The 14,269-nt window shown below is 44.1% G+C and overlaps 1 protein-coding gene across 1 annotated transcript in view; it reads right to left on the bottom strand.

The window, feature by feature from the left end:
• Positions 1-10,158, bottom strand: part of FERMT3 (FERM domain containing kindlin 3) — a 59,870-nt gene extending 49,712 nt beyond the window's left edge. The window contains exon 1 of the mRNA XM_089652810.1: positions 9,587-10,158. The gene's annotated coding sequence lies outside the window, so the exon portion shown is untranslated. The remainder of the gene's footprint in view (positions 1-9,586) is intronic.
• Between the last annotated feature and the right edge of the window lie 4,111 nt (positions 10,159-14,269).

Here is a 14,269-nt window from a genome sequence, read left to right as displayed (position 1 = left end):
CGACCATTACACAGTGCTGGCTGGCTGGCTGCTGATAGGCTGATGCGATCACATGTAGTTGAGGAATGCATTATGGGTCAGCGCGCCTTGTCTGCGCGCCTTCCCAGACATCCCCGCTCCGTCGCCGCACATGTCAGCCGCCATTTTCTGAAAAATTTCGATTCGCGCGTCCGAATTAGGCTATTTTTCGGATTCGGCACGAATCGAAATTTTTCCGATATTCGACTCGAATTCCACTTCGGATACTTCGATTCGCTCATCTCTAGTCATAGGCTTATGGTTTCAAAGCAAGAAGATTAGGGATGTGAGTATGAAACGTTAGTAGACAAATGACTAGAAAGAGCTTTTTACCTTGTCAGAGGCACAGTAGTATCCTCCATCAGACTCCATGAGTTTCTAAAAAGGAGCTGAATTTGACTAACTGGTGTGGCAGTGACTGTATCACTGGCATTTTAGTCAGGTGACAGTTTAAATTGTGGACCACGTGAAAGTAGGTGTGAATTTCTGTTTTTTTTTCCATTACATTCTACAGTGAATTACTGGCAATTGTGGGGAAGAAGAGAAGTAAATTCTTCTTGTTTGTGAGGTTGAAGCCTCAAGGCCTCACCACCAGTGCTGCTTTTGCTTACAACAGAAGCAGCATAACTAGAAATTCATATTCACTAAAATGAATGTGGAGTGTTGTTGAAGTAGGGAGTGGGAGTTATCCTAACCCTAGAGGGCAAGTTACAAACCACAAGCCATTAGAGTCGTTAGCCACACTTCAGTTCTTAGGCACTTAACTTCTTCATACCTGGAACCAACAGACATCAGTGTTCCATATTCACCTTCTCAAGATAATTAACTGTTACAACACTTGACACATATTGGACTCTCTTTTATAGATTCTCTGCACCATTAAGGCTCATATCACTGAAGCCACGGCTTTATATTAAAGCAAGGTTTTGCCCTTGTGACTACCCAGGCCAGATCCCTAGGTTAACCCTGTTCCACAGTGGATCCTAATATGAGTATCCCGCTGTGAGGTGAGGGACATAAAGCACACCTGTCCTTCCACCAGTAGGATCACCATCTCCCACCACAGTCAACCACTTCCTCCTCAGGCTGGCCACCATCACTTGAGATTGTATTCCAACCTTTAAGAATAAAGAGCATCCTCTCCAAATGTACTCAACCACAGGGGTTACCTTGCACAAATGTTCTCACAACAGGGCACGTCTAGTTGACCTGGAGGGTAAATGGCTTTAACTCCAATTTTAAGGTTCTTCAGATACACCAAGGTACACTTTAAATTTGCACTCTCTAAGTAAATGACATTGACCACTTCTGTGATTAAATAAAATTCCTTTTACTGAGGCACATGTAAAATACAGATACATCTCTTGTCAATCCTCACATACGTGTGCACTAAGTTCACATAATTTAACAGAGGTAGAATTGGCTCTGTTGCCCAACATAACACCGTCCCTAGCAGTTTCCCAAAAGATAAGGTACATAAGGAACTTGGAATGTACTGCCCATACCTGTGATGGATAATACCATAGAGACTGGAGTCCCTGAAGATCGGTCCTTTTAAATTTCTTCATAGAGTTTGGCCAAAATGTATTCTGCTACATGTTTCTGATAAAAAACTCCAATAAGTGTATATTGATTAGTTTGTGTGAAAGTTATAGCGCCTGCAAACTTTGGGATGTATACTAGAATTTGTTTTTTTATACTACTAATGGCGGCAATCAGCAATTTAAAATGGGGCTCAGGGAGTGTGGTGGGCAAACTGACACTTACTGACACTGACTAACTGCCACTGACATCACCAGTGACATTAATACAGTGATCAGAGATAATACTATACATTGGCACTGTACTGAAACTGACTGGGAAGGGATTAACATCGTTCTGTGGCAGACAAATCTTTTATTATGATATTTATATTATGATTCTGAAAAAAAATTACACCTGGGGTTTTTCCCCTAGCGACAACTTTAAGACAACTGTAAAAATATGTTTTAAAATTTTCTTGACAATTTTTGCATTGGTAATTGAGAGCCTAATTGACTAAGAGATTGAATTATGCAATATGGTCAAAACTGAAAGAAAAAAGTCTTTTGTACTCCTCTTTCCTTTTCTTTTTCTGTTTTTTTATTGGTGTGGCAGTGGATAGCTGCCTTTAGTTTCGTCAGTTATACTAATGTTTTTGTCATTTATGTGCCATTGATAGCCCCTGTGCGGGCGCACCATTTGCTCCGTTGGTGTTAGAGCACTGTTTTTTGTTTTCTTTTCTTTTTTATGTGCAATTAATAGCCCCTGCGTTGCTCCTGTCCTAAACTGTTTATAAATTAATAAAAACATTGAAACATAAAACTGAAAGAAAAAAGTGTACCATTCCAATAAAATTTTACTGGAATTTTTTTTAAGCCTGGATTCTTCAGTATTCATGATTGATGAACTACATGGAGTACAAGAGGAAAACTAGCCCTAAACCTCCTAAGTCTGGCCCTCCAGTTTTGTTAGCCAACTCTGGACTTCAGCAGATGCTAAAACTGACTTTGCTTGATAGCCTGTGCACAAAATAATGTAGCCAAATCTAAGCCACGTGGGAGTAAGAAAAAGCCATGGCATTCTGTAGTTAAATGAAATCTGTGGTCACAGCATACACTTTCATTGTATTACATCAGCACTGTAATAGCTCTACAAACGAAACAAGTTATTTTTGCCAATCCAATATTGTTACTTGAAAAAAATCCCCTTTCTTTTTGCGAGTGCTGCCTGTCTGCTGACCATCTCTTCCCACAACATCCTGGTACATACTTTGCAGCTTCTCTTCTGTTTTTTAATTTCAATTTAAAGAAAACTACATATCTCACAGTACCTTGCTGATTCCTGTACTGACTCCGCCTCTTGAAACTCCTCCTCTCAGCACCTCTGTAGTTCAGAAGACAGGCTCTGTGACATGTGTGACACAGCAGTGGCTATGAACAGGGCATAGTGACTACGTGTCTCAGAATTCAAGGAAGTGAATATGTGGGGATCTTCACAACGTAAGTTTACAAACTTCAAGAACATTCATATTAACCACTTGCCGACCAGCCACATTACATATACTATTTTGATTTTGGGTACGGGGCGCACGCGAGGTGCGCGACCGCCCTACCCGCACCGCCAATCGACAGAGCCCGGCAATTACTGGCAAACACTGACAGGGAATTGTTTTCAATGCAGCTCTCCTCCCTGTCAGTTTGAGCACACTGATCCGGATCGCTGAGCTCAGCCTTCCCGGATCAGTGTGCTTACAGTGAAGCACACCCTCCCACCCCCTAGTAAAACACTCCACTCACACAGTTAACCCTTTGATTGCCTTCTAATGTTAACACTGCCACCATTATTAGTATATAAAAAAAATCCCAGTATCTATACCGCCATTTGTAGACGTTATAACTTTCACATAAACCAATTAATTTACACGTATTGGGTTTTTTCTTTAGCAAAAACATGTCACAGAATACATTTTGGCCTAAATTTATGACAAAATTTGATTTTTAAATTGTTTACTAGACGTGTTTTATAGCAAAAAGTCCAAAATAGTGTTTTTTTTCCTCACAATTGTCAGTCTTTTTTTTATAGTGCAAAAAATAACAAACGCACAGGCAATCAAATACCACCAAAAGAAAGCTCAATTCGTGTCGAAAAAAGGACGTAAATTTAATTTTGGAGCAGCGTTGCATGACCGTGCAATTGTCAGTTAAAGTAATGCAGCACCGTAACACAAACCACTTCTGTAATAGGACTAGGCTTGAAAAAATGAATATATAATACGGAAATGATTATATGATTTTAAATTACGACCTTAGATACACTTTAACACAGCCATTGACTGTTTTTGACCCATGTGATGTGTGACAAAATCTGACAGATTAAGTGTGCTATGCTTATAAGAGGATGAGAAGGAGTGAGTATGATTGTGATTCATGATCACATATGGCTTTATCAGCAAAACCATTTATCATCATGTGAACGCTGACAAAATGATCAATAGCTTTCTTGACAGCTGCAATTGTATTGTATTCTGGGTGCCGCTGATGTGCAGCAAGAAACAAATACCTTTCCTAGAGAAGACAGGACAAGGATGCTTGAAGGGTTAATGCACACTGGGCATACAAAATGCTGCTTATCATGGGCGTAGCATCAGGGGTCTCAGGGGTCACAGTTGTGACCCTGCTCATGCTCCAGGGGGGGCCTGTGCTATCTCCCTTTCACTAGGACGGGCAAAGCGGAATCCAGAGCAAAGCAGAAGCTCTGAGGTTTAGGCTCCATTTTCAAGTCCTGAGCTGGAGAGTAGCGGAGGAAGGATGGGGTTGGCCAGCCCTGCTGGACGGGAAAGCGTCAGTGCTGACAACCAGGCGGGGATGGACACCGAGCTGTCACTGGGCTGAGCAAGGGAGGAGGAGGAGAGCACCGCCCAGGAGCTGGTACTGCTGTCATTGGGGAGGTAAACACAAAAATTCTCACAAAATCTTGTAACATCTCCTGAGGGGCCCCCAAGGGACTGTGTGCTCCAGAGGCGGCAGATTTTACTGTGACAGATTGAGGAGGATAAGCAAAGGGGGAGCTGGATGGGAAATCTGTCATTCTCAGCGTAGAGGGGGAGGGGCGATAATGTGGGGAAGTCATCTGTCCTTACAGGAGGAGAGGGTCATCTATGATTAGTTGAAGTGGGGGGCTCTTGAAGGGAGGGGTCATCTGTGAATACCAAGAGGAATCAGGAAGGCATGCATCATTACCAGGAAGGGAGGTGTTACCTTTCCCTAATATCCTGCACCTCCATATCACTGCAGCCTAGCCATGAGAAAAGTAACTGGGTGCTGTTTAATAACGTATAAAAGTAAGGTGTTTTTTTCTGTAGCCTCCCTAGCGGTCTGATTATGTCAGTATTTCTGTGCTCAAAGCGATACATTTTTTTGCATGGAAATATGTAGTTTTTTTATTGTAGGCCTGTAATTTTTAGGAATAACTCACTGAAATCTGTCCGAACAAGAGTCTAGTAAACACCCCGGGTATGTTAAAATTTGAAACATGAAATCATAAATTATATTTTAATAAATAATCATAAAAAATAATAATATAATAATAAATTTAATTCAATAATATAATCAAACCAAAAACACTGAAATTTGAAATATAGTGCCAAGTTCGCACATCACTGAGCAAAGTCGCAAAATTGTTCTCAGTGTCTGATGACGAATTTCCCCACGAATCATTATCACTCAATTCTGCAAGTGGTTCTAATTTACTATCTCTGTTTTCTAGCTGGTCTAAAACCGCTTTTGACCTAAAGGGACGCTTTTTGGACGCCATGGACGTTTCTCAGTTTCCAGGCAGAAAGAACAGTAAAAATGCAGGCAGGGCACAGGACAAAGCACTAGGGACAAAATGTATGTGAAATGCTTTGATACAGTAATGTTATACTATGTGATTTTAGTGTATTTAGTGAATGTCATTTTTTGTCATTTTTAAATTTTCCACCAGTTCCGTCCCCGTACGTCCCGACGTCGCAGGAAACGGAACCCAGAAGACGGATACCGGCATCGGCCGGAGGACATTGCTGGGGGCTGCAGGGGGGACATCGTGGAAGCGAAGGACAAGGTAAGTGAAGAAGAGATTCCGGAACAACGCTGCAGGGTATTCCTGAGTGTAGCTCGGGGTTACCGCTTGTGGTACTGAAACTTTACCCCGAGCTACACTCGGGAATACCTCCAGGGAGGTTAAAAAAGGAGTGATATCTGCAGTGGCGCACTCTCTGATCAGCCCCCCACCCAGCCCAGTGCAGTACCCCCATCCCTCCCCTGCTCAGCCCTGCACGTGCACACAAGGTTCGGGCAGGCAGGACACACTGTGAGCTGCTGGCTGAAAGCGGTGGGCTTGTATGTGGATCTGGAAGTCCAGACGGCCTACTGAGTTTCCTCTTTTACATACAAACCTACCGCTTTCACCCGACAGCTCAGAGTGTGGTCTGCCTTCCCCCACCTTGTGTGCACATGCAGATAGCAGGAGAGAGAGAAGAGGGAGAAGACCACCATACAGCTATCATATCTTGGCACGCAGTGGGAGCATCTTGGCGCACCGTGGAAGTTAGTGGGGGGCCCCGGGTCAACTTTTGCATCGGGGCCCGTAAGCTTCAAGCTGTGCCTCTGCTGCTTATACAGGTGTTTTGCGTTTTCTTCTTCAGCCTGTAGAAGCAGCCCTATGTTAGCCTATGTGTCCATGTACATTAACCTCTTGCCGACCGCGCATAGCCGAATGACGGCTTCACCGCGGCCGGCCAGTTCTGAGTGGACGTCATATGACGTCCTCCCAGAACGCGCTCTCCTGCGCGCCCCAGGGACACAGCTGATCACGTGATGTGGTGAAAGGCCGATCCCACCGGCCTTTTACCACGTGATCAGCGGTGTCCAATGACACGCTGATCACAGGGAAATGCAAGTGCCGGTTCTCGGCTGCACTTTCCTCACGCTGTCAGATCGTGAGGAAAGTACTGCCGAGAACCGGCAGTTGTCAGAGCGGGGATCGGCACCGATCATCAGGGCACTGATGATCAGTGCCCTGATGATCGGTGCCCAGCAGTGACACCCGCAAGTTCCGCCCAGCAGTGCGCCCACTAGCCCCGCCCACCCGTTCCCAGCAGTGCCCCCACCTGTGCCCAGCAGTGCCCCCACCTCTGCCACTCTGCAGTGCCACGTACCTGTGCCCAGAAGTGCCACCTACATGTGCCCAACAGTGCCACCCACCTGTGCCCACCCACCTGTGCCCACCAGTGCCACCCACCTGTGCCCACCAGTGCCACCCACCTGTGCCCACCCACCAGTGCTGCCCACCAGTGCCACCCACCAGTGCAGCCCAGCAGTGCTGCCAGTCAGTGCCACCAGTCAGTGCCCAGGGGTTGTGCCAGTCAGTGCCGCCAGTCAGTGCCCAGAAGTGATGCCAGTCAGTGTCGTCTATCAGTACCTATCATCAGTGTCACCTATCAGTGCCGCCTATCAGTGCTGCATATCAGTGCCGCCTATCCGTGACCCCTAATTAGTGCTGTCTATCAGTGCCGCCTATCCGTGCCACCTCATTAGTACTGCCTATCAGTGCCCTTTAGTGCTGCCTATCAGTGCCCATCAGTGCCGCCTATCAGTGCCCATCAGTGCCGCCTCATCAACGCAAATCAGTGAAGGAGAAAAAATACCTGTTTGAAAAATTTTATAAAAGAAACAAATAAACTTTTTTTTTTTTTCAAATTTTTTGCATTTTTTTTTATTTTTAGCGCAAAAAGTAAAGCGCCCAGTGGCGATTAAATACCACCAAAAGAAAGCTCTATTTGTGAGAAAAAAATGATCAAAATTTCATATGGGTACAATGTTGCATGACCACGCAATTGTCAATAAAAGTGCGGCAGCGCTGAAAGCTGAAAATTGGCCTGGTAAGGAAGGGGGTATAAGTGCCTGGTAGGCAAGTGGTTAAAGAGTTTACAGGCATATTTTAGGAGAAGTATTTAGGGGCAGAAAAAAAATCCTTCTGAATCTCATTTTTGAGAGGCGCTTTCAGGCAGCAAATATACTTAACGCTCATAAATGCACATAAATGCGCATATCTGTGTTTTCAAGTATACATTAAAAAATGAGCAGAGGGGAATGTTTTGGAACAAAATGCTCATAAAAGTAAATGCCCATAAACGCTTATAAACTCTTGCGCAATATGAGCCACTATAAGCATTTTTATGCCCCTTTTTCTGCCAGAGGTTCTGGCATTTTCTTTCGGTGCATGGACCCTAAATAAGCCTCCCTAACCCTCATGAGCCATTTCACCCTAAAAAAAATACTTTAATTTCTGCACTGACTTCAATGCATTTTTCTGAATAGTGAATTTTTCTAAAATATTCCAGATTTCACCTAAATTTTGGCAAAGAGAACCCCCCCCCCAATTTTGGTCATTATTGATTTTACTTAACGGATTGAGTGATTAAATTAAGCATTATATCTAGCACCTAGCTGTTGCACCATAGACCAGGGCCAAGACTGGGAAAGACTGTTTTAGAACATAGTGTAGGGGTCTCGGGTATATTACACACAGATTGCAAGGGTTAGGAAAGCATAGTACACAGGTCAGTAAACAGAGTAAACCAATAATTACACTACCAATCAACCAATTAATCTCCATGTACAGCTCTCACCCCTCCCTAAGCCCTCTAAACAGACCTCACATCTCAGATACAGCAGAAATTCAGAGTAAAAGGAAGTCCTCCCATCAGATGCGTCATATGATAGAACTAAGGAGAGCCTCCCTCAGCTCGGAACTGAAGTTGCGCATGACAGGCGACAAAAGTGGCAGCTGCACTGCAGACCTGATATGAGGTGGTATATAAAAGTTTAGTAACATGCCAACATATGGCAACACAAGGCTGAACACACAGTCACAGGGAGCACATAAGACAGTGTGCCAAAAGACATCATCCTGTGTACATCAGGAGCTGTGTAAATGGTGCTATTCTAACCACGTGCGTTACCATGTCTGCTTTTTGATCATGGACAGCAAGTTAGAACATAGAGCAAATGCGAAACTCTGTGTGAAACTGGGCAAATCTGCCACAGAGACGTTTGACATGATTTAGCAAGTTTATGATGATGCTGCAATGAGTCGTTCGAGGTGTTTTGAGTGGCACACATGCTTAAAGAGCAGAAGAACATCACTGGAAGACAACGAGAGATCAAGAAGACATTCAACAAGCTCAATCCCCAAAAATGAAAAAATGTTGAAATCATTCGGTAACTTGTGCATGATGATCATTGAAGAACAATATACAACATTGTTGCCATTGTCAGTGTGGCATACATTGTCAGTGTGTCCAGGCAATCCTCATGCGTGTTGCTGCCAAGTTTGTCCCCAGGCTGTAATGATCTCACTTCTGCACCCACCCTACTCACCAGATTTGGCTCCTGGGGACTTTGCCTTCTTCACAAAGATGAAGATCCAGCTCAAAGGTCCCCATTTTGGCAATATTGCAGAGATCAGTAGCTCAGATACAGTAGATTTGCATCTCTAGTACAGCCCCTTGCAGAAGGGAGCAGAGAAAGAAGAAATTATTTTTTTTTAAATAATTTTTTCCATAGCCTTTTGTATAGTCCATGCTGCAATGGAAGACCATGAGAGCGGTGGGTAGGATCCTGTGGTTGGATATCAATGGTATAGACATAATGTCAGGTATTAGTACAGTTGCTGTAGCTTAGCTTTTTTAAGGTGCAATTCTATGTTTTAGGTTTCTAGCATCCTTCTATTGCCAAAATGGTTTACTATTAAGCAACTAATTGCACATATGATTATACATTATACATGTGATATTTGGGGAGTTTGAAACCAGTGCTAGAGTTCTTATCACACGTCTCTGGACCTCTTACTTCCAAACAAGCCCTCTAACAGCTCATGGTACATACACTGGGCAAAGTCTGTCTCCGTTTCATTATAAGAATTCTAACAAATTGAATTGCTCTTACAGTGTTGATAAGTCTTATTACATGACCATATATTAACATTAAATGAAAATTTAGCTTACCTTCTTGTTCTTATTGGAAATATCTTTAGTGTCTTTTCAGTTCCTCTGTTTAACCCACTTTCTGAAGAAGTTTATGAGCTCAGAGATCTATCAGTGACATTACCGTTCCCTTTATGCACTGTCTCCTCCCTTCTTTCCGGTCTCACTTGGCCCACTGTTTCTCTCTTTTATCTTGTAGTTGCCTTCTATCATTCATTTCTTTTCATCCTTTTTAGCTGTCTTGTATTTCATTTTTGTGCACCATTTTTCTTCCTAAAATATGTTCTGTTATGTGTGGCGTATTCACCCTTAAATGTGCATTTCCTGTGTGGTTTCTGTTTTTTCAGCTTTCCCCACAGCCTTCCTTTTTGTGATTGTGTGATCTCGTTAAGACTTTTTGGCTTATTTCAGGTCTCTTCTTAACCTTAGTATTGCCCGGTGTCTCTCTTGTCGTAGCCTATTTGTCATCAGACTCTTTACTTTCTTTAGCTCAGCAGTGTTCTCTGGTCTTCAGAGGTCTCCTCAGCTTTTATCCCCAGTACAATGTTGCCCATACCCCAGTTATTTCCAGTGTGCTGTGTTGCTTTGCTCATCTCGGCTTTTGCTGTGTGATAAAACACTGAGCCTACACCAATTTTGGTTTCTTCCTCCTTTCAGTTTCCTCTCTTAGCAGCACTTCTCCTTTGCAACAGCCTTTACTGTTCAACTGAATTAGTCTCTGATGGCCTGTATACTGCAAACAGCAGACCGTTCTATTTGGGAAAGTTAGGTATATCCAGGTACTACTAGTCAGCCATGGAAAATGTTTCTAGAACCTTTGGTAGACGTTCTCTTCCATTTTATCCAGCTTTTCTGATTGCACAAATTGTTGTGGAACAGTCTGTATCTTCACAGCTGGGAACCATGAGGTAATTGGTAGCACAGGTATAGGTAGACTGAGACAGTCTGTAGATTTATAGCTGGGGACCATAAATAAAATTTGCAGCACAGGAGCAAAGGAGCTCTATTCACAAATCCTGAAACAGGATTGTGACGATCGTGGCATCAGACCCCAGCCCTTTTCACCAAACTCGTGACAGAAGGACTAGCCAATCTAAAACTGCGCTGTCACGTGCGTAATAATGCCAAGCCCAGCTGCTCCCTGTACAAAGATTTTCCAGCTAATGGACCACAATCTGTGTACTTGCAGCCTGGGAGCGATTGTTACTGGGTCAGGTTAATTACGCAATTAACCCTTCACACTGCCATCTCCTTTTTGTACAGAGAAAGAGGAAACTCAGCAATATCAGCAATAACTCTATGATGTTGAATAATCATCTGTATACCACTGTCACCGCAGGCAGGATATACAGAGGTTTAAACATACACAGTAGCGCTCTTCAGAGACAGGGGTTCTTAGTTTGCACTAAAGAGCTTTAGAAACAGTTCAACACTTTCAGAAAGTAAGATTTATTACTAAAAGGTTAAAAGGGTGCAATAAAAATATTTACAGAAAAAGATGTAGCCAATATATATATATAAATCTATAGAGAGCAATAACTCAGCAAAGAGATAACAGAAAGGAATTTAGAAAGATAAAGTCCTGGTTTAAGCAGCTGTCAAGTTTTCTGAGCAAAAGGGCCTCATCTCCCAAAGTTAGTTCCGATGTTAAAAGGGAGCTTCTTCAACTTCAACTCAACTCAGCTTAGCTTAACTGCTCTAAGCATAACAGCTTTATCTAGGAACTCAGCAGGGTGTCTCCTTGAAGCAGAGAACCAATCGCCTCACTTGGGGAGGGCGTTGCAGGCAGAGACCCAAGCTAGAACCAAAATCCCTCCCAGTTTATATCATGATCAATAACGTACCCTCGGTGCATGTAGCATCCTAGCCACTAGTGGATTAATATGCAGAAGCATCTGCTGAACGTCTAGATATGAAATATGACATACCTGTTTGGGACGGTTAAGGAGATATAATTTTCTGCACTTCTGCAGATTTCAGCTAGGGGGTGTAATATATCAGGTGACTTGTATTAAAGTGACCGATCTGAATATATGCCTGGTCTCCTTGTAAGTCTTTCATGTTCCAAGATATGAAATCATAGGGGAAAGTGGATTTTGAATGTGATGACGGCTTATCTGGAATGTATTTGAAGCTCAGTGAAGGACTTGGTTTATGGCTTTACGACATCTCAGATTGAGAAGCTAAAAGACACCTGGGCACCAGCTAGTGGGATTTATAACCATTAAGCTCTCCTGCTGAGCCTGTGATCTCTGGCATCATACAGACTACATTCCTGAGGGAGGGGGGAAATTGGAGGGAAGCTGGTTTGGGAGTAGAAATGATACAAGATGGAGGATCCTTAGCAAAATGGCTGATCGTGTCCATCTCTGTATGCACAATTGCTACAAGGATAAGTGCAAAGGTTCTGTCCTTTTAAGAGCAGTCCAGCATCCCGTCTAGAAGAGAGGACAATGGATCCTTAAAGCTCACAGATCAAATCCCTCATAGGGAAAAGACAGTCTCTCTAGGGCTCCAGACAATTTAACAGCATCCCAGCCACCATCTGGTCACATCTTCCGAGGGATTGGTCAGGAACTGCTAAATAATCAGACTGGTCATTGAAATTTTCCCTTCCTAAACTCCAGAAGCTGCCTAACTAGAAGGGCTGTACATACAGTGGTGTATTTTGGTTTTGTGCTGCCCTAGGCAAGACTATAATCAGGTGCCCCCCCATCCCCATCTACATTTGTCCTAACTCTTCCTGTTTAAGATCCAACCCTTAAGGACAGGACGGGGGGTGGCAGCGTGATGGGGGGCAGCTTGACTGGAGGGGAGCAGCATGACGGGGGGTGCGGGACAGGAGGGGGGCGTGGGACAGGAGGGGGGAGTGTAACTGGAGGGCCACGAGACAGGAGGGGGGTAGCGGGACAGGTGGGGGGCAGTGGGACAGGAGAGGTCGAAGGGACAGGTGGAGGGCAGCGGGGCAGGGAGGGCCAGCAGAATTGGTGGAGCAAAGGGGTAGTGGAAGGGGGCAGCGGGACAGGTGGGGAGCAGCAGAATGGGGGGGGCAGCATAATAGGAATAGGGAAGCACCAGTCCTCAAAGCTCTCACCTTTCCAGCAGTGACTCCTCCAGATGGTATCAGGATCTGGTGCCAGGAGCAGTAGCTGAGTCTGTGTTCCATCTCCACCAGGATCTCTGGTGGCAGCTGCAACAAAGAACGAGGTGCTCCTCCACCCTGATCTTGTCCTCTTCTTCCTGCTGCTCCACAGTCCCTCCACTGGCACCTCCTGGCCTCACCCACCCTGCACAGTCTGGTGCACACTGCAGATCCTAACCAGAGCCTCCCTGACAGCGAGCCCCAGCCCTCGACCTCTCCCTGCACACACTAGGAATCTGCCTACCACTCCGCCTTCCCCTGTAGCCGGTTCCCTTACTTATGTGTTGGTTGCCCCCCACCACTCCCATGGTGTCCCTTCTGCCTTCCCCCTGTACAATGCCGCCTGAACCAAACGCCTTGTTTGTTTCACGGCAAATACACCCCTGGGTACATACAGTTGTGTTCAAAATAATAGCAGTCAGACATCACTAACCTGATCAATCACTGTTTTTGGTAGAAATTATATTTCTACATGGCAAATAATTTACTAGCAGGTGTAGTAGAGTAATAGAAATCCAACAGACCCTACAGTCATGACATGCATGCTGCTTATTCTGTGTAATTGAATCACTAATTGAAAGGGGCATGTTCAAAATAATAGCATTGTGGAGTTCTATTAGTGAGGTCATTCATTCTTTGAAAAACAGGTGGCAATTATTGCCCTTATTTAAGGAAGGAGGGCGGCAAATGTTGTACATGCTGGTTACAGTGCATTTCTCTCTGAAATTCTGAGGAAAATGGGTCGTTCCAGACATTGTTCAGAAGAACAGCGTACCTTGATTAAAAAGTTGATTGGAGAGGGGAAAACATATAAAAAAGTGCAGAAAATGATAGGCTGCTCAGCTAAAATGATCGCAAATGCTTTAAAACGGCAACCAAAACCTGAAAGACGTGGAAGAAAGCGAAAAACTACTATTCGAATGGATAGAAGAATAGCCAAAATGGCAAGGACTCAGCCAACAATCAGCTCCAGGAAGATCAAAGAAGGTGTAAAGTTACCTGTGAGTACTGTTACAATTAGAAGACGCCCATGTGAAGCCAAGATATCTGCAAGAAGCCCCCGCAAAGTCCCACTGTTGAAAAAAAGACATGTGCTGAAGAGGTTACAATTTGCCAAAGAGCACATTGACTAAAGAGAAATGGCGCAACATTTTGTGGACTGATGAAAGTAAGATTGTTCTTTTTGGGTCTAGTGGCCAGAGACAGTTTGTCAGACGACCCCCAAACACTGAATTCCAGCCACAGTACACTGTGAAGACAGTGAAGCATGGTTGTGCAAGCATCATGATATGGGGATGTTTCTCATACTACGATGTTGGGTTTATTTATCACATACCAGGGATCATGGATCAGTTTGAATACATCAGAATACTTGAAGAGGTCATGCTGCCTTATGCTGAAGAGGACATGCCCTTGAAATCAGTGTTCCAACAAGACAACGACCCCAAACACACCAGTAAACGTGCAATATCTTGGTTCCAGACCAACAAGATTGACGTTATGGAGTGGCCAGCCCAATCCCCGGATCTTAATCCAATGGAAAATTTGTGGGGTGACATCAA

Source organism: Staurois parvus, unplaced genomic scaffold (genome assembly GCF_062004578.1).
Source record: "Staurois parvus isolate SC_StPar_1 unplaced genomic scaffold, SC_StPar_1.0 ptg000694l, whole genome shotgun sequence".
Lineage (NCBI taxonomy): Eukaryota > Metazoa > Chordata > Amphibia > Anura > Ranidae > Staurois > Staurois parvus.
Note: the sequence above shows the minus strand (reverse complement) of the source record. Positions and strands in the feature narration are given on the sequence as shown.